General features: G+C 38.0%; 1 protein-coding gene and 1 long non-coding RNA gene across 4 annotated transcripts in view; both read right to left on the bottom strand.

Moving 5' to 3' along the window:
• The window catches only part of PLCL2 (phospholipase C like 2), a 194,719-nt gene that overhangs the window by 121,016 nt on the left and 47,769 nt on the right, over positions 1 to 25,934 (bottom strand). The window lies entirely within an intron of this gene.
• Positions 1 to 25,934, bottom strand: part of LOC123571908 (uncharacterized) — a 72,410-nt gene continuing 46,476 nt past the window's right edge. The window contains exon 2 of the long non-coding RNA XR_010584920.2: positions 1 to 25,152. This is a non-coding gene — a long non-coding RNA (uncharacterized lncRNA). The remainder of the gene's footprint in view (positions 25,153 to 25,934) is intronic.

The following is a 25,934-nucleotide window of genomic DNA, read 5'->3' on the forward strand; positions in this document are numbered from 1 at the left end:
TTTTTCTTTTTGGTTTAGAAAGGCCCTAGTAATTCCTTTTTGTGCTCTTCATTTTCTTTTTCAAAGCAGTTGTAATCCTTTTCCCCCCTTCTCATTTGAATTTCATCATACAAAATTTTTACAATATCAAGTTTTATCAGTAACAGACAATGCCACAGGGCAGGGTAAGGATTATGAAAATATCAATGAGTATATCCATTCCTTTAATTATCTTCACAAATTATTTATAGTTAGGTTATTAAAAACAACTGACTCTGAATTATTAATACGGAGAACTATAATAGCATAAGAATCAAACATGAAAGGTCCTTGGGAATAAAAAAGAAAGCTCCTGGATGGGGCTCCTGATTGCAGTGAGACTCCAGAGAACCTAACAGGTGGGTCATGGGGCAGGCTGAGCAGCAAAGGTTGGTCATCACTCAAGGAGAGAGGCATCTTGTACTGACCAGAACTTACCAGGATATCTCTGCTAGCTCAGCTCTCCATTTCAATACTGAATCAACTGACCATGCCCTTTCAAAATAAATCTCTTCTAAAATCATATGTTCTCTAATATCCCTTTCTCTTTATTCCTTCAACTAACTGTCTATTCCTTACACATCTACTGCCGTAAGAGGAAAATGTCTATTTATCCCTGCAGTTGGTGCTATCCTGACCTACTCCTGGGCTTGCATGCTCCCTGAGCTTCCCCATAACCCCTGCAGATATTGGATCTTTCAACTGCCATTCAACTTGCTCATCAGTCCCAGATTCCTCCTGGCAGAAGCTGAAATGCTGGGCACCCATCAGTGCTCCAAACATGAAAGGGGTGTTCACCTCTTACCAAGCAAATCCCTTATCCACCTGGTGTTACTCCTCTGCCAGGTATGCACTAGAGCTGTCTCAGGCCCTTTTCCCTCCCTGCCTTTGCCCCTCTTGGGTCCTGGGAAGCTCAGACTCTTCTAATTCCTACATGGGGGTTTCACACACTCTACCTTCCTCCCTATCCCACCACTCATTGCTATTCAATGAGCCTGTCTCTTATTTCACCTATAATAGAAGGCATCAAATGAGAATGCTTCCTCCGCTTCTGGTGCTGCTTTCTGAATTCCACTCTGGTTGGAAATGCCACTCCTCTCTGGCAGGAAGCTAATGTCCCTACCTGCGCCCTGGGCCCCATTCCCTTCACACAGCCTTCAAAGGGACACCACTCTGCCAGCTACTTTTCACCTGAATCTTTGTCATCTCCCTTATTAGCATTTTCCCTCAGCATTAAACTTCCTTCAATCCTTGTCTGAAAACAAAACATTAAGATAAAGTTTTTCTCCACTTCATATCCCACTGCATTTCAACTTTATGTTGACTCCTCAGTCTCTATCGGTAGACTAAGCTCTCTGAAGGCTCTGTCTCATTGCCCAGCATGGCCTGACACATAGTAGGTGCTCACTAAGTGTGTGCTGAATAAATAAATGAGTGAATAGAATATATGGAAATGTGCAGTGGAAAGGTCTTTGGATTTGATATAAGAACTTCAACTTCTAGTCCCAGTCTCAACATTTGCTAGTGGTATAAACTAAATACCGTGAGTATACAATGAAATCATCTTATGTTTTAAATGTTAGAAGGTTATCCTAAGGAAAGTGTGGGGTCTCCATCTCCACTGAAACACGAGGACACATACCTCAACAGCATATATTTCATTTAGAAAACATTGTTTTCATTCCATGAACACTAGGCCCTGTCATATCTCACAGAGACTTTTTGTGTTTTGCTGAATACAGATGACTGGATTGTTTGAAATCTTATTTTCTTTATATTTTCTCAACTTGCTAAGTATTTAAACTGATACTCAACAATTAATAACCATGAAGTAGTTACTGAAATTATTCTTTAGATATAAGAAGGCGGGCTGGGCGCTGTGGCTCATGCCTGTAATCCCAGCACTTTGGGAGGCTGAGGTGGGTGGATCATGAGGTCAGGAGATCGAGACCATCCTGGCGAACACGGTGAAACCCCGTCTCTCCTAAAAATACAAAAAATTAGCTGGGCGTGGTGGCGGGCGCCTGTAGTCCCAGCTACTGGGGAGACTGAGACAGGAGAATGGCGTGAACCCGGGAGGTGGAGCTTGCAGTGAGCTGAGATTACGCCACTGCACTCCAGAGGGGACAGAGAAGGGGATGAAATATAATCTCACCCTTAAGTTTAAAGCACAGTAAGGAAAATGGAGACTATAATATTTTTTAGGAAGTGGTAGTATATGGAAAGGCCTCTGAGGGAAGGTGAGGGGACCATTTATTTATCCACATACAAGACATAAATGAAAAATACTCAATTACAGGACTGATTTTAGATGTTGTCGATTCAGAGATATTTTGGTGGTCCCTGAAAGGTAGGTAGGACTAAGAATGGAGTGAAGCAGGCAATACAAACAAGAAGGGCTTTTGTAAGTAAAATTACCAAAAGAAAAAACGCAGCTCACCAAATGTCAAGTGGTGCTGAGTAGGTGGGAGACAGAGGGAGGGACAAACTCCCAAGGGCCCTGAGAGTCAGGTCCAGGAGCTAAGCAAATGTCAAAGCAAATAAGGAACAGCTAGATGATTAGTGCTTCTCGATGGTGTTTAGAAATTGTCACTAGGCAGTGATGACCCTGAGGGACGGGGACAGGAGTTAACAGGCAGAAGGCCAGGTGAGGTAAGATGGACCAGTGTGGCGGCACTGTGCTGGGGGAGCTGACATAAATCTGCAAGGGACTCCATAGAGGACAATGGAGTGGGTTGATTTATGTGAGACTTCTAGATTTGCAGCTAAATCACTAATAAAGGTTGTCCTCTTTACAGATATCTGAATGATGGTGGTGATATGCTGAAGGAAAGAATTTTGATGAATGAACTAGTTTTATGGAGAAGATGAACTTTTTTTTTTTTTTTTTTTCTGAGACAGAGTCTCGCTCTGTCGCCCAGGCTGGAGTGCAGTGGCCGGATCTCAGCTCACTGCAAGCTCCGCCTCCCGGGTTCACGCCATTCTCCTGTCTCAGTCTCCCCAGTAGCTGGAACTACAGGCGCCCGCCACCACGCCCAGCTAATTTTTTGTATTTTTAGGAGAGATGGGGTTTCACCGTGTTCGCCAGGATGGTCTCGATCTCCTGACCTCGTGATCCACCCACCTCGGCCTCCCAAAGCGCTGGGATTACAGGCATAAGCCACAGCGCCCAGCCGACCTTCTTATATCTAAAGAATAACAGGTTCTCAAGCTGGAAGAGACATTGTAGTGGGACATCTGGTTGAAAAGTTCTGAATACAGATGGGATATGGTATTGATGTCCAAGTAGGTGTTCGAGGATACGACTACAATGAGGAAGCCATCAGTGTGGAGGTGATGATATCTGCTGCTTGTGAGAACTCTCCAAGGGGGAACATATTGATAGAAAAGAGCACGGACAGGAGGGAAGGTCTGTGATGCATGCACAGTCAGAGAGAAGGAAAAGTAACCAGCAAGGAAGGCTAGGAAGACTATGAAAGGTGGAAGAGAACTGAGAGAGATAATGCGAGAAAAGCCACAAGGAATAAAAATTCTCATAAAGGGCATAGTCAGCAACATTAGTGCTGTGGAAAGGCCAAGCAAAAAATAATGAACAAGAGACCTTTGAATTTCATAAAATAAAGATCAAGGGTAACAGTGAAGAAAGTTGTTCAGTAAATTGGTGGAAATGAAAATTGGTTTGGAGAGACGCAGAGATAGGGGAGTGGACCACCTGTTCAACATGTTTTGTAGTAAAAAGGAGCAAAAGAGACTAAGAGGCAAGAGGCACAAGATACTACGACAGGGAAGCCTGGGTGTATGGTAGAATTCAGAGAGAATGGGCCAGAGATCTTTGAGGGTGAGGATAAATGTGGAAGCAGGAGCTGCAGTGGAAAGGGTGACACTGTCAAACACAGGTGAAGGGGTTAGCACTGGAGCAGAGTTGGGGCACCCTTTGCTCCGCGACTGGTTGGGAAGCTGGAAGGATAATATAAAGCCAAAGATGGTCTGAGGTGTTGATGAGCAAAGTGTAGAAATGTAGCTTTGGTAGTGGAAAACAGAGTGCAAAGATAACTAATCTCAAAAGAGGGACACAAGTTAAGGGGAAAGGTCTACAACAGTCATAGGATCCAGCTCCACAGAGGGCAAAGCCAAAGGGAACCAGCAGCCTGATCTGGCAATTCTGTAAACCCAGCCTTCATCATTGCTCCTGACACAGCTGTGCGTTCTCAACAGTTCCTTAAACAAATACTTATAGAAAACAAATACCAATGTAGAGCTTCCAGGTGTGGAAAAAAAGAGTCAGATAAAATCTAATGCATGAATTGAAAAGGGAGTAAAAGTGGAAGCTTTGCAGTTACTCACAGTGACTTTATTTTTTATATATAAGAGTTTGACACATTAAATTGGTCCATTAGTTTTTTTTTCTTTCTAATATTTGTATCATCATTCAAAATGTCACTAATTTCAATTACATGCCAATGATCCTAAACAATGGTTTTAACCTATCTACTAAGTTAAATAGCAGATGGAATTCTTTTGCTTGCACTTTTAATTTGCTTTATTACAGTCTTATTTTGAATGTTGTACCCACCCACATTTACTGTATTCAAAATGCATTTTCAGATACCAGAAATAAAATGAGGAAATATGCAAGTGCTGGGTATATAAGCTGAATTGATAGGACATTTTTACAAACATTGTTTTAAAAATCTAGTTTCATAATTATCTACAATTAATGGTTCATTGTTCATCCTTTTCTAAGCTTGGTTTTCACTTAAAATTTTACAGTAAACGTTAAAGAAAGGATAACAGTACTGCTCAAAAAATGTATATGTCACTGAGTAAAAATTGTATCTTAATATTGTGTGAAATAGCAGGTATTTTAAAAATCATCAGTTACATTACATCAAATCAACTCAAAATTGAAATATTTACATTGGATCTTTTTAACTTTATATGATACTTATGACCCATCATAAATAACAAATTCTCCTAAAACTTATTTCTGTGTCTACTATAAAAGATACAATGGTGCAAACAAGTTCTATTATGTTTGATAAAAAAAAATATGGAGTTTTTTAAAGTCTGGATTAATGGTACTAATTTTAATTCATCAAATTCCTTTCTCAGACAAGTAACACCCACTTTGGGATTATCCAACTTGTACACGATAAATTTCAGTGAAATCAGCATTTGTTTACTGAAGTCAGAAACGACTAAATTCCAACCATTTGACTTCTAGCAAATTATCATGTTACCATCACAAAAATAATAACATTAATATCTTATATCCATGAAAAAGAGATTTTTAGAGGACAAGCTCTTCAAGGGCAGTGATCCTATCTATTTTACATGCTCATTACACAGGTGGGCCTACTACCACACACAGAAAGGAAATACATAAATAGTATTACAGTGATATAATTTTCTACCTTTTAAATTTAATTTTTATTAAAATTTGTTTGAAGTAATTCATGTTTTCTGTACAAATTCAAAATGATAGAAATACATGAAGTGAAATGATACATATTCAGCCCTTTGCTCACAGGTAGGTATTGCTATTTCCTATGTATTACTCCAGAAAATTATAATGCATTACATGTGATGTATGCATACACAACCACCCCATTTTTACACAAATGGAATCATACTATGCATAGTGTTTTGCACCTTGCTTCATTCACATAATATATCTTGGTCAGTTTTTCATGTCATTACCCATAAAGCTCCAATTTATTTTTAAGACTTGTTTATTATTTCCTTTTTTATATATAATACAATTTATTTGACTAGGTTTATACTGAGTATTAGAATTACATTTTTTTTTTCAATTTTTCACTATTACAAACAAGATAGTAAAATCATTCTGTACTTTTATAGGAACTTCTGATTAATTCAAAGCAGTGAACTTCCTGGGTCACAGAATATAAATACTCAAAATTTAACACATCCTGTTAAGCTGCCCTCCGCAAGTTGCAATTTTGCATTATACACAAGATAGACAAAAGAAATTGTTTCGCAAAAGATGCTTCCAACTACATGTATTTCATTACAACGTAAATAATCATTGTAAAAATTCAGAAACACAAATATAAAGAATAAAATTAAATTATATCATCACTCAAGAAATAACTCAAAAATAACCTTTTATTGTATGCATATACTTAATGTACATGTATTGTTTTTCTCAACATGTGATCATACCATATGCAAATTTGTATCCTGCTTTATTAAATAAAGATGCCAGGAACAATTTCCCCCATAATCTTAAATATTCTTTTTAAATATGATTTTTAAAGCCCACATATTTATTCATTTATTTAACCACTAGACATTTACTTCTGATTTTTCACTATTACAAATAATGCATAAAAGCGTCTTTGATTATATTTGTATTTCCTTGAGTTAAACAGGTATACATGTGCCATAGTGGTTTGCTGCACCTATCAACCCGTCATCTAGGTTTTAAGTCCTGCATGTATTAGGTATTTGTCCTAATGCTCTCCCTCCCTTTGTCTCCCACCCCCGACAGGCCCTGGTGTGTGATGTTCCCCTCCCTGTGTCCATGTGTTCTCATTGTTCAACTCCCACTTATGAGTGAGAACATGCGGTGTTTGGTTCTTTACTTTAAATGAATGGATGATATATTCATAAGTCCTCAGGTTTCTATCATCTGTCACATAGAACCCCATCTACATAGATGGCTTCTCACTTAGGCCATGGCAGGCACCAGGGTCTCATCAGATGATGAGAAACATCTGAATAATAATTTGCCAAGCTTTAATTTTTTGTATATTCACAAAAAAATGATACTGTATTAGGCCACAGAGTAACACTCAAAAACATTCCCAAACAGAAAACATACAGGCCAAAGTACCTGACAGATCTAAACAACTCAAAGAATTCTATACATGTGGAAATTTAACAACACTTCAAAAATGTTTAGGTCAAAGTAAAAAAGTGAAAATGAAATCACCAGCAGTTTAAAAATGAATGATATATGTGCACTATACACTAAATCCTATGTGTTACTAGAAAAGTAGCAGTTAGGAAAATTTATAGCCTTAAATGCCTGTTTAGAAAATGAGAACAATAAAAAGTGGCCAAAATTTTCAATTCAAAAAGTTAAAAACAAGGGAAAGAAATATATAGAAAAGAGAAATTAATATAGCTATAAAAAATGAATGAGAAATCAAGAAACAGAAAATAGTAGAGTTGAATAAAACCTAAACCTGGTGATTTCAAAGACACATACGCCAGTCAAATCTTTGGCAAAATGAATTTCAAAAAGAAAAAGGATAGAATTATTACTTTCGAAATTCAGATAATATGTTAAAATTTAATATAAATGAATTTTAAAAATAAAAAAGATGACCAATTTTCCAGGAAAATATAATTACCAAAATTAACTCAAGAAGCAAACCATTGAGATGAATATCCAAGAAAAAATAGAAAAGGTGCTCAAAGATCTACCTCTTAAAAAGGCACAATGCTCAGGTCATTTTAGGCGAATTATACCATATTCTGAAAGAGTAGGTAAATTCTATGTTACATTAACTACTCAGGAAAAAAAAGAAACACACTCAGTTTATTTTGAGTCTAGCACAGGGTTTCTCAAACTTAGCACTGTTGACATTTTAGACAGAATCATTATTTGGGGTGGAGGAGTGGCTGTCATGTGTATTGTTTGGTTTATCATAGCCCTCATACCCAAACCAGACAATGACAAAACAAAAAAAAAGAAAACCATAGATCATTCAAACTTATGAATGAAGATTCAGAAGGCCTAAATAAAATCCTGGCTAATCAATATATCAAGAACAAGCAGAAATACAATGGTGGTTTTAGAAGAGAAAAATTCTAGGAAGGTCATGACTACATTAACAAATTAAAAGATAAAAACCATATGATTGTATTAATTATTGTAGAGAAAAGGATTTGATAAAATGCAAAACACATTCATGGTAAGACTCCAACATGCTAGAAATAGAAGTTTTCTTTAATCTGAAAAAGAGAATCTAGGAGAAACCAATAGTAAACTTTTTATTTAATGATGAGATGATAGAAGCTTCCCAGTTGAAGAATAAGACTTATTCTAGCCAAAGCAGTATCAGAAAAAAAGCAAAATAAAACAAATATGAGCAATAAAGACACAACACTGTCAGTATTTTAAAGTCTCTACATGAACAGCTAAGAGAATCAACAGGCTAAGAGATCCACATTAGATCTACAAGGATGTCAGCAAGGAGATCAAATACAAAACCAAAACCAGAAATTATTAGCTCTTAAATACATCAACAACCACCAATTTAAAAAACTTAGAAATAAATTCCATTCAAAATAACAATTTAAAATGCTCGGTATGCAAGCCTATCAAGAAAAACTAGATAAAACTTTAGTGAAGGACAAAAGGTAATTAAAGAAGAGACATATCTTGTTCCTGTAAGGGAAGACTAAGTATTATGAAGATGTTATTTTCCCCAAAATTAATTTATAAACTTCATGTAATCCCTAACAAAATCCCAAATGGAATTTGCAAGGAATTGAGAGGTTGATACCAAAAAGGAAAGCAAACAAATATAAGATAGTTGAAGTAATCTTAGAAAAGAAGAACAAAGGTCTTGTCCTACCAGATACCAAAAAACATTGTGAAGATACAGTAATTAAAACATCATGATACTGGTACAGGAATAGATGGCCAGATTAATAGAACAAAATGCATATTCCAGAGACAGTCCAATGAATGCAAGGGAATTCAAAATATAAGAAAGGTGGCATTCCAAATGATGGGAAAGGGATAAACTACGAAACAAATGGTATTGAAATAACTGGCTGTCCATTTGCAAAAAATACAAAATAATTGATCTGTTTTCCACACAAGTCAACACACAGCCAAAATATTCCAGAGGAATTAAAGACCTAAGCCTAAAATAACATAGAAGCAGAAATGACTACATTACTTGTGTGCCCAGTGAAAAATGAAAATGCAAGACTTTCAAGACAGCAACAGCAGAGAATTAAACAAAGTGGGAGGAGGATGGAGGGGCTTCTGAGCACAAGGAAAGATAAATTTGACTACATCTAAATTTAAAACTTCTGCCTGACAAAAGATACTATAAACAAAGTTAAAAGGCAAGCCACAGAGGAAGAAACATTTACAATTCCTATGAGACAGAAGATTAATATCCAAATTATATGAAGAATGCCCACTAATCAATACGAAAAAGATAAACCCATATTTAAAAATGGATATAGGATCAAGGATGATTTGTAGAAGAGGAAATTGAAGTGCCATTAAACAACCTCATGAATACTCATGCAAAGGCAACTGTGAATCAAAACAAGATTTTTTTTTTTTATACCACAGATAAAGTTTGACGATATCAAGCGTTGGCAAGTGTGTAAGGAAGCTGCCAGAGGGAGAGCACATTGGCACCTGTGAGAGGGTAACCTGGCAGTAGAAATGGACATACCTTCTACCCAGCAATTCTTTCATTTTCTATTATAGAGAAAAGCTTTACACATGCATGTTCACAAGGAGTCGTGTACTAGGATTCTACTACTGAACCACTCATAATAGCCCAAATTAGGTAAAAACCTAAATGACCATCAATAGGGGAATGGTTAAAAAATTAAGATATATACATATTATTTGTCATACATGCATATAATAAATGCTATGTAGCAGTCCAAAATGCACCCAACAGTTGTGTTGTCTGAACTGCCTTTTATGGCTTATGGCAAACTATGATATTATAGTTGGCCGGGAGACAAATGCATAGCAAGGTCATCTCTTAAATCAGATGCAGAAATAGTTTATGTACCTTCATTAAATATATTGGATTTTTTAAAACATTTCATTCAGGTTTTACATAAAAATTCTCAGTACATTTGAACTCTGGGATTTTATCTCTGGTAGACAAGTACAATGATATTTTCAAATTCATGGAATAGGGAATTTGTTCTCTATTCATTCCCACCTAACTAGAGTTTCAAAGAGATGCTGAGAACTTTCCTCAGATTAGTAAATTCATGTACTCACTGTATATTTACTTCTCTCACTGACCATGCTATGTACCTCTAAAGTCTCTTCCATTTCATTAAATGAAAGTAGTGAATGAATACTAAGAAATGCTTTTTAAAAACAATAGCTTTATTGAGATATAATTCACATACCACACAATTCATCTATTTAAAGTGTACAATTCAATGACTTTTAGTATATTCACAGAGTTCTGCAATCATCACCATAATCAATTTTCGTACATTTTTATCACCCTAAAAATAAACTCCACACCCATTAGCAGTCACTCCCCTTGTCCCCCGAAACCCCGAACCCAGCCATAGGCAACCAGTAATCTACCTTCTGCCCCACAGATTTGTCCTATTGTAGACATTTCATATGAACGGATTTATAAATATATGGCCTTTTGTGTCTGGCTTCTTTTACTTCGTATAATGTTTTCAAGGTTTAACCACTGTGTACCATGCATCAGTACTTCATTTCTTCTTATGGCCAAATATTCCATGGTATGGATGTATCACATTTTATTTATCCATTAATAAGTTGATGAATATTTGGGTTGCTTTTGAGATATTAACAATCATGCTGCTACAAACACTCCTGCATAATTCAAATGCTTTCTAAGGAAAACAACGCAATGTAAATATCTGCTGGATGATTTAGAAAGGAGGACAATTAAAATACATGTTTTTCTTTATTCATCCCTAACAATCCTTAATGAATCAAATGAGCTATTTTATAAAACTAATGAAAAGACAATAATTATTGATATCATATTAACCATAATTAACTTCCAAATTAGCCTTCTCTTAAATGCTAAATTTTAAGAAATGAGTTTTTGTAACTGGAGAAATACTCTCAACCAGCAATTAATTTTTTGATTAGAATTTCTCTAGAGAAAGAATGAAAGGGCTTTCTGGAAAGTAGGGTGGGTAGAGCATTAAAATATTGCCAGTCACTGAGGTAATCATGAACATTTTGGTGGCAAAGGTAGTTTCTTCTCTGACTTGGGGTAAATTTTGTAATTATTTGGAATACTAAAATAAATGGAGACGAAACTGTTGAAAAGCAGAGGATATTTTGTTTCTAAAACACTCCTACCCCATGGATGTGATGGAATACTCCCCAAAAGAGCAAAACACCAAACAGACAGGAAGTGTCAACCCAAAGGCTTTGCAGATGGGCCTTTCTGACAGTCACAGTAGGAATCGTTATTCCTCCAGCCCCATTATCTGAGTGTGGTTTTAGGAACCCACACCATCACTTCTCTTGAGGAGTTCAAATCTTCTGTCGTCCAATCTCACAACTGTGAGAGTTTAAGAAAATCTTTATTTACTGCTCTTTTAGCAGTTTAGGTTGAGCTCCCACACAAAATAATGATGACTCATAAGAATAAAACTTTAGCTGGATGCAGTGGCTCACGCCTATAATCCCAGCACTTTGGGAGGCTGAGGTAGGAGCATCGCTTGAAGCCAGGAGTTTGAGGGCAGCCTGAGACCCTGTCTATAAAAAAATAAAATTAGCCAGTTGTGGTGGCATGTGCCTGTGGTTCCAGCTACTTGAGAGGCTGAGGTGGGAGGATCACCTGAGCCCAGGGTGTTGAGGCTGCAGTGAGCCATGACCGTGCCACTGCACTCCAGTCTGGGCAACAGAGCAAAATCCAGTCTCAAAAAAAAAAAAAAAAAGAATAAAACTTTAATTTATATTCATTCATTTACTCTTATGTGGGAAAACTAATATAAAAGAAAAGCTCTCCCTGATTATCTGATTAAAAGGCGGAAAGAAAGTATTAATTATTTTAAAATATTACAATATAAGAAATTTGAAGTAAAATGACTTACGACAGGGCTTATAACTTCTATAAACTTTCTAATTAGCTGCACAGAGTAACAATGGAATCAAAGGAAAGAAGACACACCATATTCCATTTATAGACTAGAAAAGCAAAATAAAAAAACAAAACAAAATTTAAAACAGTTATAAGAAAACAGTCCGCCATTAAGTTGTATTCCAAAAGTTTATACATAGGTCGGTTGTTTGCAACCCTGAACTCATTCTCCCATAAAAGCTGTAATATAAATAGTCCTTATAATCGCAGACCAACCCAGAAAAGCCTATTTAATCCACAATGTAGCTGAAATAATGTAGGCAGACAACTTAAAAGTAAGGGAAACTTACTGTTGAAATACTAGTAGTTAAACCAAACAGAAAACAATTTAAATTCAATTAAAAATAAATTTTAAAGCTTTCATTTTGATCCTCCTACTCCATCTAGTATATGAAGAAAAATAATAGTAACTGAAGGAGAGTGAAGACTGGAAATCCTCTCCTGTGGAATTCTGAAGGGTCCGCTAGGCCCACTGAGGCACTGGGAAAGCTGGTGAACAAGGTGCGCTCTCCGCTGCCTCCTTTTTGCTTCTCATTTCCCGCTATTTAAACCACCTTTCCCCTTCTTCTCTTCTATCCAAATCCTTCCCATTTCCAACATCCAATTTAAGTCTTTCTATTTCCACAAAGGCTACCTCAGTCTGGAAGGTTCATGACTTGGACTCAAAAGCCTACTGCTCTCAAAAGTTTACACTGTTTCTCTGGTGATTAACGTTTATGGACCACCACTGTTCTTGTTCTTTTTAGTAATAGGCATCTGTTAGCTAAGAAAGGGATCCAATGTGAGGGCGGAAAAAAGAAAAGTAGTGAAATGTATGACATAACTAGAGAAGAGTTCTAAGAGAAAGCGAAAGGAGGGAAAGGTAGAGAGGATGTGAATAAACCTGTAGAAGATAAAACGAAGTGATGGGTAAATGTGTGCTGGGTCAGAAAGGTCTCTACTTCATTCATAAAGTGGAACCATGACCCCAGGGTCTACAAATTTGCTGTGTGGGGGAAAGAAATGGAAACGGAGTGACTGTATTCCTGCTGACTGCTGATGTTAATATATTCATTACACTGTTTATTGAGCACCTCCTATACAGAGTGTGCCACTGCACAGTAGAAGGAATATGAGGAATTGTTTCTGATCAAGGACTTTGCAGTCTGGGGTTGGGGCAGACAACACACTATAGTAAAGCCAGAATATATGAAAAGCCACAAGAGAGGTGGTGCTATAGGAACACAAAGTGAGAGCAGGAGACTGGAAGGGAGCCAAAAAACAAGTCCATTCATTCCAAACATGTTTATGGAGTGCTGACGATGTGCCAGGCAATGTTCTAGATCCTGTGGATATACAAGGAACAAAGCAGAAAAAAACTTCACCCCTCAGGGCACTTACAATAAAAAACCAACACAATATTTAAAAATACAAGTAAAATACATGGCATGTAAGATATATAATATAAATACTATGGAGGAAAGCAAGAAAGAGAAGACAAGTGCTGTGTGTGTGTGTGTGTGTGTGTGTGTGTGTGTGTGTGTGTGTGTGTGTAATTTTAAACAGGGTGATAGGGTAAAGTCTTGCTGAGAAGATGATTTTTGAGTAAAGACCTGAACCAGGTGAGGTTGAGCACCACAGCTATCTGCAGGAAGAGTGTTCCAGGCAGAGGAAACTGGGAAGCACACAGCAATGTGTGCTTTTAAAAAATTCGGAATAGGCTGGGCACGGTGGCTCACACCTGTAATCCCAGCACTTTGGGAGGCCCAGGCAGGCAGATCACCTGAGGTCAGGAGTTCAAGACCAGCCTGGCCAACATGGTGAAAACCCGGCTCTACTAAAACTACAAAAATTAGCCAGGTGTGGTGGTGGGTGGCTGTAATCCCAGCTACTCAGGAGGCTGAGGTAGGAGAATTGCTTGAACCCGGGAGGTGGACATTCCAATGACCCAAGATCATGCCACTGCACTCCAGCTTGGGTGACAGAGCGAGACTCTGTCAAAAAAACAAAACAAAAACCTGGAATACATTATTATTAACTAAAGTCCTCAAAAAATAAAAACATGAATTTATTTTCTTATGGTTCTGGTACTGTAAGTCCAAGATTAAGGTGCTCCAGGTTTCTTCCCAGGCCTCTCTCCTTGGCTTGCCAATAGCCATCTCCTCTCTGTGTCTTCACATGTCTGTTTATCCCTGTGTGCCTGTGCTAATCTCCCTTATGAGGACACATGTTAGATTAGAGCCCACCCCAATGATCTCATTGAACTTTAGTTACCTCTTTAAAGGCCCTATCTCCAAGTACAGTTACAGTCTGAGGCACTAAGGGTTAAAACTTCAACAGATGAATTTTGAGGGGGCACAGTTCAGCTCATTAACAGGTGTCAATGATGACTCCAATGTTCTTGGCCTGACCACCTGGAAAGATGGAGAGTCATCTGGCTCCCCACTGAAAAATGGGTAGGCTTCTGACACATTAGAAGTGGAAATCCTGATAATAAAAAGATTGACTAACCTGTATTGAGTGTTTAGTATGTATATAAGGCACCATGCTAAGCACTTTATGTGCATTACACTTCATTGAATCCTTACAACATCATTATAATGTTAGTACTACCATCTCCATATACAGATCAGGAAGCTGAGGCTCAAAAAGGTTGTACAATTTTCCCAAGGTCACACAGCTAGTAAGTGCAATAAAAAGAATTTGGATCCAAGCACTGTGATTACAACAGTCATGCCCTTAACCACTGCTTATTCCACTTCTGCCAAGGAAAGCTATGAATTGAAGGCATGAAACCATATGTAATAAAAAGTGACCTTAAACATAATACCTAAGAGATCATCAAGCTCAAGCTCAACTCCACCTTTCACAGAAGTAAGCAAGGATCCAAATGGTGATTAAGTTATTTGCACAAATCAAGCTACCTAGAACAGATCTTAATTAGAAAATTATTTTATAATGCTGAAAAAATAGAAACAACCTAAACATAGTTTAAAAATTATGGAATAACCTTACAATAAAACACCTTACAACCATTAAAAACAAGGATATAGAGCTACACTGATTACATGGATATCTGTGTTATTTTTTAAGCAGATAATAACATTTTAGAACAATGTTTTTTAAAAAATATATATGTATGCAAAAACAGAGATGAGTATACACTAAAAAGGACAGATCATAGAAAGCAGGTAATTTTCACTTTCTTTTATATGCCTTTCTGCAGTATGATTTTTATAGTAAATATGCATTGTTTGTAAAATCTGAAAATAATGCTATTGCCAATCGAGAAAGTTCTTTGAAAACTGTTTCCTTTATAATTTGCTACTCAAACTTCTCCCAGCTTGGGGCCTCAGGATAGGCTGGCACTCAAGTCTTCTTGGGGCAATTCCTGTTAGGTGGCTTTGAGGATACCTAAAGCAACACTCAGGAGGCCATTTGTCAATGGAAGGGTTTTAGAGTTAGTACAGAGGATAATTGTTCTCACAGTTAATAGAGAATCAACTTTTCACAAATGAAGTGTCTGACTTCAAGAAGCACAAGCATATTATTCAGTAGTGTTTTTAATAATATCAAATCTGTCAAGACTGTCATTTATGTCAACGTATCAGGAGTATAAAATAAAGTACTCACAATGTTTAAAAGAAGGAGGCAGATAAGGACATGAAAGAGAGAGCAAGGAAACTGTTTCAGGGCAAGTCAAACAGAATGTAGCTGTAGCATCACACTTAATCTTTATTAATTCAATCTAGCTGGACAACAAACAATTATTGAGCTAATTTTTCTATGCACAGCACCATACTATGCCTACAGGGATAAAGATAAGTTAGGCATGACCCCTTAAGGAACACTATCATTTTTAGATACGTGGTCTATGACACTAAAACTTGTTTCCCTGTATTAAGTGGAGGTCCCCAAATTAAGTGGAAGTCATTTGATAACTAATTTCTCTTTTACAAGTGTTGTTTACAGTTGTTTATTTTATTCTTTGCTTTTAGGGAGGTGGAAGGGAGGAATGGGATGAAATGAGGAAGAAAAAGGCATAGTAGCAGTGAAAACATGAAAGCAATAAAAGTATTAAGAACAAATAAAAATCTGAAAAAGAGAACAGAACAATGAGAAGAATGGAAAAGTGGCAAGCGTGTTCGAGTCACGTCTGGCTCCCTGCTAGGACAGAAGAAATGTGGTGACCTCTTAAAGGAGCATCCTGCATCTCCTGCCACATGCTTCGGTGCTGAAAATGCATCAGTGAGCCCGAGAGGGAAGGATGCACTCCTTCTCCTTCACAGCTTGTTTTCTAGCCTGCCCGCAGGAAAAGGTAAGGGGAAGTTGATATGAAACCTTTCACCTGTCACCCTTTCCTTCCTCCACCATCCTGGTTGCAGGAAAAGCCATTCACACAGTCTAATGTGGTAGGAGCTCGGTCTCCCTAAACAAATAAAAACAGCTGACTTTCCCCTATGTAACTGCAGAATCTGCATATACACATTTGACAAAAGAGAACGAGGCACTCTCCTCAGCAGATTCTCACTCCAGATTTCCTATATAGGGTTCTATTGGTCCACCGGACAAGGAGGCTCAGTCTGGGGGCCCACAGTTACTAACCCATTTAGACTCAGAGAAGTAACTTTTCACAAATCATTTATTTCATCCTAGGTATTCACATACTTCACGATTTCTCCTCATCTTTGCTTATTCAAGAATTAGCAGATTCCATTAAACAAGTTTTTATTGACTAAAGCTTTGCTTAACACTAGGGCTAAAAAGATAACAATGGTCCTGGTTCTTAAGGAGTTTACAAATCATGGAGTAACATGAACAGATAATCTCAGTATAGCATCACAAATCTGTTTTCCAAGCCCTTTTTTTTTTTTTTCACTGTGACCTTGAAAAAACTTATACCACAATCCTGTATACAAGTACAGACAAATATACAAAACAGCATTTTCTCTTCTAGTCCATTCTGTTGGGTTTTATTTAACTGAAAAAAAAAATGGGTCACAATTATAGGCTGAGAGATAGTTGAGGTGTTGTGGGAGAACAGAGGGGGGCCCTCAGCCCAACTAAGATTAGAAAGGGCCTTACGAAGATGAAGTTTGTGCTGAGAAGAATCACAGTGAGCTAAGTAGAGAGGAGGAAAGATATTCCAGGCAGAGCCAACATTATGAGGCTTCGAGGCAAAAAGCGTGCAGTATACTCAGTTGTCCTACTGGCATGGATATTTCCACAGCACATACTGTGACATGGGGTGCTAAGTAGACAGTGGCGTCGTGACTATCACGGAGAGACTCTGGAGCTGGTACTGCTAAGGCTGGGGCTAGAGTGGGGTGCTTGGCTGAACAGTTTTTAAAAGAGAATCATCTGATTGGCCTTTTCCAGAAATCACTCTGGCTATGGGGCAACTTAGTTTAAAAAGGGCCAAAAATGGAAGAAAAAAGAATAGTCAGGAGGCTAATGCAACAGTGGAATTGAGAAGTGATGGGGGTTTTTAACATGTGATGAGTGAAGGAGACATGAGATATCCCAGTAATGATGTCAGCAGGCAATAGAGATAAACATGAGAGTCATAAGCATACAGAAGGGAGTTAAAGCGGTGAGTATGGATGGCAAAGTGGTGAGAACAGGGGGCCAAGAACTGAATTCATGGGAGCCCCCTTCTCTCAGTAGTGGGAAAAGGCCAAGGAGGTCAGAAGGAGAGGAAAGCTGCAGGCAGGGTTAGAATAAGCAAGTCTATAGAGTACAGACGTGGAAGCCAAGGGCTCACAGCATAAAGAGGACTGCAGGCCTACAAAATTAAAAGCAGCAGCAGGTCCACTAGTAGTAACTGCAACAACACTGTTTAGTAGAAGTAGGAGCAGCAGCCATCCCTCATGAAGCACTTCCTGTGGGCTGGCACAATGCTAAGTGCATTGGACAATTTATGATATATCACATACTCATCACATTTGATCTTTATAATAAAAGAAGCTATTATCATATCTCATAATGTGAGGTTTAGACAGGTTAAATAACTTGCCTGATATCACTCAGTTTGTAGCAGAGCCAAGATTCGAACCTCTATCCTATCTGATGCCAAGACCTATTTTATTTCATTTTATTTTATTTTTATTTTTCCAACGTCTATTTTAGGTTTAGGAAGTACATTTGTGACATGAGTAAATTGCATGTTGTTGAGGTTTGCTGCACGATTGATCCTGTCACCCAGGTAGTGAGCACAGTATCTGATAGGTAGTTTTTCAACCCACGCCCCTCTTCCACCCAGTAGCCCCCAGTGCCTACTGTTGCAAGGTCTATTTTAAAATAACTCAGTTTACAACATGGAACTTAGCTGTGGCCTTTGCAAAAGCAAACGCAAGATTACACAGTTGTGGGAACACAGGAAAAGAGACAGTAAGGAGAGAGAGAGTTGACCTTTTTTTGATTAAAAAGGACACGAGAGAAACTAAACAGAGGAAGAAAGGGCTGGTTTCGGATGTGAGAAGTGAACAGATTCAGAGGCTGCAAGGAAAGTCATTCTAGTGAAAGTTTTTTGAAGAAGACGCAGGAAGGACAATGGGGAAAGGCAGGAGCCAGAACTCAATGGAGGTGCTGGCCCGCCGGGAGGGACATCTGGACGAGGGAGGGTGCTGCCTAGGAACTTCACACAAGATGGTAATCCAGACATCCCATGACTTCCTGTCATTTTGTGTGTCCTTTTCTTACTTTCCATGGTCTCCTCCAAACCCCACTCGTTTAGGGCTTTGAATGTCACTGTCTCAAATATGGATGTTTTTTAATAGTATGACTCTTCTTCTTTAGACCCCAAGCCCTCAGGTACCACCCACCACTCATGTGCCTGGGTCTTCCCTCTGTTCCCCCAATGCCCCACAAGGAAAATAGACTGTTTCTTCCCCTTCTATGCTGTCCTAGAAACAAACGTTTTTCTGAGGTTTTCTAAATATGTTACTTTGTAGGAAAACATGGAGTGGAAATAATGAAAAGGATCTCCCCAAGAAAAGCTGTCCCCAATATTTTGTGCAGTGTAAACAGAATGAGACCTGGATTTGTGTATATTCAGAGGCTCTATAACTGTATCCTCATTTTTGTTCCACTGAAGCTTAATCCATCTTTATAAATTTTATTATAGAAATAACTACTTTTTAATTGTTTCACCCAATTTTAATACTCTGCATGCACATATCTGATAGTTTTCACATTTATTTATGTGTTTGTGGTCTGCTTTGTCTACAGGTGTCTGTCCAGCACAACATTCACAAATAACTGTGGAATGAAAGATTCTCTCTTTAAACCTGCTCCCTTGAAAACCACCTCTTTCAAGGCAGTCTATGTAATCACAGAATCTGGCAAAGCTAAGTGCTAGCAGCAGAGCTCATACCCATGACTTTGACCTCATTAGTTCCATGTCCCAATAAACTCAACCAGCAGATTTTTCTAAAATAAGCATTTAAAGATAATAATGCACAGACTAAAGATTTATATTTGTTTCTATATCGATAGACCTATTAAACTCTAGAAGACTAAACACTAGTAGTTTGGACTACTAGTCCAAATTCCAGTGGCTACTAGACTCTCGCCCTAAAAGAAAATATGACAAGAAAGAGTGTGTGATTACCCGCTTACCCTTCACTATCTACAGGGAGAATTGTACTTTCAACATCTGCACAGCATGTATGGGCCTTAGTTGATTTTCAGGAAACCAAAACATATAGCATGGATTCACAATATTTCTAGGAATCTCTATACTTAGATGGAGACAAGGTCAGATGATACAGCTAGCTGTTAAGTTTTTAAAGTTGAATAAAAGTCAGAAACAAAACTAATATTCTCCCTCAAACACTTACATAAATTTTCTTCATATTTCTGAATTCTTTTGCTCTAGTTTTAGAGTAACAGTGCTAGCTATCTCTCTCTGTTTCAGGTAAAAATATGAAAACAGTAAACTGAATAGAAATCCTTGATTTAAAGAACTCATGCCTGGGTGGGGCACAAAACAAAGGGAGAAAAGGTACAGGCAAAAGAAGCTCAAAAGACGTTCTTGCTCCCTGCACTTCCAAGAAGGCTTCCAGCTATGACATCCTGGTGGCCATCCTATCATACTGCTTCTCAAGCTACCTTTGCACTATACATGCAACAAAAAAAACAGATTACTATTTCTTGGTTTCACATAGAAATGTATTCAAATAAGGGACAATCAAAATCTGTTAGGGAAAGAAAATGGTTAATACACAATCTTCCATAAGTGTACTGTCTTCCCTTAGCCTATGGCTTTCCCCTTCTACCATCCAGTCAACTCCTACTGCAGATACAACACAGTAAGGCTGAACAGAAAGAAAATGAGGATAGCTGAGGCTTCTTGTATTTCTTTCCAAACGCTTTCTTGTTTTGTATAATACCTCTTCTTTCCTCTGTCAGCAATGATTATTGAAATGATCATTGGAAGCTGGTAATTCTAAGTTTTAATTATTATTTTATAGCCCTTTAAAACTGCATTACAAGGTATTTTACACAGCGTGGAAGTAGTTCATCTTAATTTAATTATCCAAAAGCTTTATAAAATCATCAAAAATTTTAAAGAACAGATCCAAACATGATTAATTGCTTGCCCAGTATAAGCAAGGCAATGTTTTTGGCAGAGATTTATAATTCACTCCAGTTCAGTAATTAGTAAAAATACATGTAACAATGAATTACCACGATTGCATTATATGGGTAGTTATGCTTGAAAGTAGTACTAAAAATTATGTAAGACATGTATATTTTAATATGGAACATCAAATTACACATAAATTGCCACCTTTCAAACCAACTTCTCATAAAGTAATTTCTGTTGCATTATAAAAAAAATCCAATTTAAAACTGTAACCTGTTATCCAAAATTAATGCAAGTACAACATTTGCTGCTAGAGACTGAGCCTGTGATGTGGCTCCTTTGGCTTTTGTTTGATTTGTACTCTCAGTGTTCATAAAAAAGAAACATCTTTTAAAGTCAGCAACAGGGAGGGGGAAATTCAACCATATGCGAGGAAAACACACACCACTAATTTCTAGTCAAGTGTATAACGTGGAGTCATTAAAATATGTAGTCAAGTAAGGTTTTTGAAACAAACTTTGGCTGATTTTCCAGATTTTCCACAGCAGGGGGATGCTTCATCTGAATTGGTCAACCATCCACAGAAGGCCACAACAGCAAATCTGATGCAGCCAGCACAACCTCGCAGGGCAGGCGGATATTTTAGGAAGGAAGTTTCCTGTTCTTTGATTTATGCTATTAGCACAGCAAATAACTAAATTTAATGACCACAACTGACTCACCATAGAAATACCACATGATTCCTGCCCTTTGCTTGAAATCAACTGAGATCAGTCTTTCTAGAAAATAACCTCCCAGGTTCTCAACCTGTCCTCAGGTCTCAGTTCACTGATTCCATTTCAATATAACAAATTTAGTTAGTGCCTTGGAATGCTATGAAATTTAATTATATTTTCATGAAGTTTAGTTAGAGGTTTCCTCCTGGTAGCCTATTCTTGCTCTGAAGACAATTTACTTGAAAATAGACCATATAAAAGTCAAATACAAACTCCAATCTGACCAATCCTGCTTCCTCTGCATTGGCTATGCCAGTGGTTCTCAACCAGGTATAATCTGCTCCTAAGGAGACATTTGGCAATGCCTGGGGACACTTTTTTGTTGTCATGGCTGATGGGGGTGGCACTGGCATTTAGTGGGTAGAGACTAGCTAGTGAGTAGAAACCACAGATATTGCTAAACATCCTATAATACAAAGGGAGAGTCCCCGCTCCCCCCGCCAAAAATTATCCAGCTCAAAATGTTCACAGTACTGAGGTTGAAAAATCCTGGACTATAAAGATAAGACTGAAGGGTTAATACATACACCTGGACAACATCAGAAAGCCTATGCTGTTATGAAGAAAAAAAAGAATGGCTTCCAATACTCATTTTTTCCTGATCTCTGATATGCTAAGAGTAGTTGATTCCAGCCTTGCTTTTTTGAAAAAATATGGCTTACCCTACTGAAAAAAAGTATTGACAAAGTCATATATTCATTTTCATTTCATATCTACAGCCTTAAAAATATCTATGCACCCCAAAATTATCTCCCCAGGGAAACAACTTTTTCTTCTTTCAGGAATAAAATTACACTTAGATTTTCCAAAACTAAAAGATAAACTTTTAACATATGATGCCTGCTTGTTTGCTTTTTCTTTCTTTCTTTTTTTTAAACAATCTGGCAAAAACACATAGAACAGACAAACCACAGAGTTTATCAAACAGATACACATGGCACTCTGGGTGGCCTGAAAGCCACCAAACTCCACCTCACTCTTGCAAACGGCCCTTACTGAGAACCGGAACCAGGGCTTCAATAAAGAGCCCACGGTCATGCTAATGTGGACAACACAGCCACTCTTAGTCAAGCACATACAAACAGTCCCATCACCAGACTCCAGCTAAATTTCTCCTAAACAGTTTAAGCAACTCCAGAATTTGAAAATAGAAAATTTCCATTAGGCACCTAAATTACTTCTAAAAGTTTTAGGAAATGTTTAGCTTGCTGCCAAATGATAAATGTCCAGGACTGTGGCATTTTATTTCCTACGATTCCTTAAGTCATTTTGAGGCTTTGCTTTAGTACTGTGGTCAAGGCCCTACAACCTTTGGTCTTGCTCTGACGGCCTCAAGAGAATGAGTTGTCTTCAGATGTTCTACATAGAAAGAAACCTACGAACATACAAAGATTAGAGACACCACGGACCTGAAAAGTCATTTTGATGTGAACTAGTGCTTCAGATAGGAAGGATAAGATGAGCTATTGGTGAAATGCAGGTTGCGCTACATAAACCATTGGCAATATTTTACGATCTGGATCCTGAACTTTCTCATGCACTCTGGATTTCGAACATTCTATTCTGAATGGGTGTTGGGAGCCATTCTTTCTTTTTTAATTTTTTAATAATGGCACAGGTTCCCTGATGTTGCCCAGGTATAAGTATTAGTCCTTAAATCTTATCTCTCTATAATCTATCAACATATATAACATCAAATGTTCCAGAAGTTCCAATATTATTGCATCTACTCTCTAAGACTGTTTCTGCCACACAAATGCATAAATGTTCTTTGTTACATAGACTAGGCTGTCCCAATTTTTGGTTCAGAAAAAAAAATTTATTATTCGGAACAAAAAGAGATAGATTCCTATAACACATCTTATATCCGAAAATTCCTGATGAATTAAAGACCTGAAGGTAAAAAATGAAAATAAATGTGAATATTTATAAAAATCTCAATATTTATACCTCAACCTGGGGTTGAGGAATAATTTTCTTGACATTGAACTACAGGCATAGAGCATGAACAAAATATTTTAATACATTTAAAAAAATCTTTCCGATCCACAAAACATAAACAAAAGCATAAATAAATGAGAGCAATCCTGCAACAAATTTAAAAAAGACACAGGGTTAGGCAACTAAACAGCAATAGAGCTCTTAGAAATAAAAAAGACAAAGATAAACAGCCCAGGGAGAAAATAAGCAAAAACATGAATATGTAATTTGTGGAAATATAATTAGTTAATAAGCATGAAAAAAACTTCAACTTTGCCAGTACTCACAGAAATGCAAATTAAAACAAAGAAAAGATATGTATTTTCTGCCTATCAGATTGGTGTCAATTCAAAGTGATAATACTCAGTGAGGCTGAAGTTAGTGCCCTAATTGGTAATGGACAGGTAAATTGGTATATCAGCCTTTCTGGAGGCAATTTGACCACATTATTGAAAGATTTCAAAATCTTTCCTTTGACTCAGCAAGTCTATTTCCAGGTTTGTCCAAAAGAAATAGCAAGGATGGTATCATAAAGATGCATGAATATTAAATGCATTGCACATAATCTTTCTGTTAAAAGTGAACCACCAGAGGGCTGAGGGTCTCTGCCTCCATGCCCGTGTCTCAAAATTGCTAACTCCTGTTGATTCCACTGTCTGAAGAGCTCTTCTATGTCTACTTCTTCCTACTTGCACTGCCATTTCCTAATTCAGGTCACCATCACCTTTCACTTGGATTACTGCAACAGCTTCCTACATAGCATCCCACCCCTTTCTGGTTCATTCTCCACCTGGCAGGCAGGATGAGATTTTTAAACACAAATCAAATAATCTCCCACTCCAGATAAAGGTCTTCACTGGCCTCCCATAGCCTTACGTCCAACCTCCCTGACACTTGTTGAGAACTATGGTGATTCCAATGCCTGATTACCTTGCCAGTCTCCTCTCTGGACCCCCAACAGGCACACTTCTGAAGCTCAAATGGGCCATGATGATCTCTGGGCATGCTGCTGTTCCCTCTCCTAGAACACAGTTCCTCACACTATCCTACCCTTTCCTAACTTATACTCCTCACATTCTCCAGGGCTCAGCTTAGCAGGCACTTCCTGAGGGTCAACCTCTCCTGCTTCTCCAGCACTTGAATGAAATGTAGCTCTAGGCACCCACTGTCCACAGCATCCTGCATTTACCCAAAACCACAGCACTAGCCACACTATGTGGATTTAACTGTGGGTCGTTAGTTTACAGGTGTCTCAGGTAACTTCTATCATTGCATGACCTTTTCAGAGAACACAAAAGCCTTTGCATGCCCAATATCTAGGGCTCCTTTCCTTATTCATATACCAAACCTTTTTCGCTTGCTTGTTTAACAGTCTCACTCTGTCATTCAGGCTAGAGTGCAGTGGTGCAATCTCGGCTCACTGCAACCTCCGCCTCCTGGGTTCAAGCGATTCTCCTGCCTCAGCCTCCTGAGTAGTTGGGATTACAGGCACCCACCATCATGACTGGCTAATTTTTGTATTTTTAGTAGAGACAGGTTTCACCATGTTGGCCAGGCTGGTCTCGAACTCTTGACCTCAGGTGATCTGCCTGCCTCGGCCTCCCAGAGTGCTGCGATTATAGGTGTGACCCACCACGCCAGCCACATCAAGTCTTTTGAGGTCCACAACACCAAGAACGTTTCTGTTAAACATGTTCAACTATTCTGTAAGACATACCCTTGGGGTCAGTTGTCTGAGAGGGCAAGACACCAGGCAGCAATGTACTGAAGCTGCATATTTTATACACAATTTGTGTGGTTCTTGTGTCCTTGTTCAGTCTCCTTTATGCTTCATCAGATGTAATTTTTACTTGTTTTGGAAACAGAGCTCCTGCATAGTTCTCTTTATTCTTCTATCTAGGACAAATTATCAATCCTGTCAACAGAGCACATTAAAGGGCAGCTTTCACCAAGAAGATAATTTTATAACAGCTCCTTCATTCCATGAACTTTGGTAATAATCAAAGATGAAAACCAACCTAAATATTCCTCAAGAAAATGGCTAAATAAATTATACATCTATACAATGGATTACTACACAATCATAAGAAAAGAATAAAATATTTACTTGGAAAACATCAGGAAATAGTGTAAGGTTAAAAAAAAAGAAAGAAAAAATGCTGAACAATATTCTAATATGCTGCTACAGTGTATGAAAAAGCAGGCACATGAATATATGCGGTGATTCTTGAGTCAAATATCTCTGGAAGGACACACCTGTGGGAAGGAAAACTGAGTGGCTGAAGTCAAAATGGGGAGGAAGGCCTTTCCCTGTATAATCTTTCATTGTTTGGCTTAGTTAGTATATTTCATATTTCAATGATAGCTTACTTTGGATTTTGTTTAACTAAGTAGTTGTGTTTGACAAAACTCTTTAGAGGAGAAGCACAAAGGCTAATCTTCCACCACTCCCAAAATGAAACAAAACAAACACCTTACAATTTCCAGTGCTCTTGAATGAAGCTATGCAGACGTAGCAGCAGCGTCTTCCCTGCCCAGTGACAGAGCATGTCGCAGGGGAGCACTGCTGCCTTCTCTCTCAGGTCTGCTTTGCTCCGCTTTTGCAGTCCTTCACTCAAATTTCCTGAGCAGTAACCACTGTAAAAATACTCTTGCTGTCCAATAATACTTAGGTGCGTTTCATTTTCTTAGAGGCAA

This window comes from Macaca fascicularis, chromosome 2 (genome assembly GCF_037993035.2).
Source record: "Macaca fascicularis isolate 582-1 chromosome 2, T2T-MFA8v1.1".
Classification (NCBI taxonomy): Eukaryota; Metazoa; Chordata; class Mammalia; order Primates; family Cercopithecidae; genus Macaca; species Macaca fascicularis.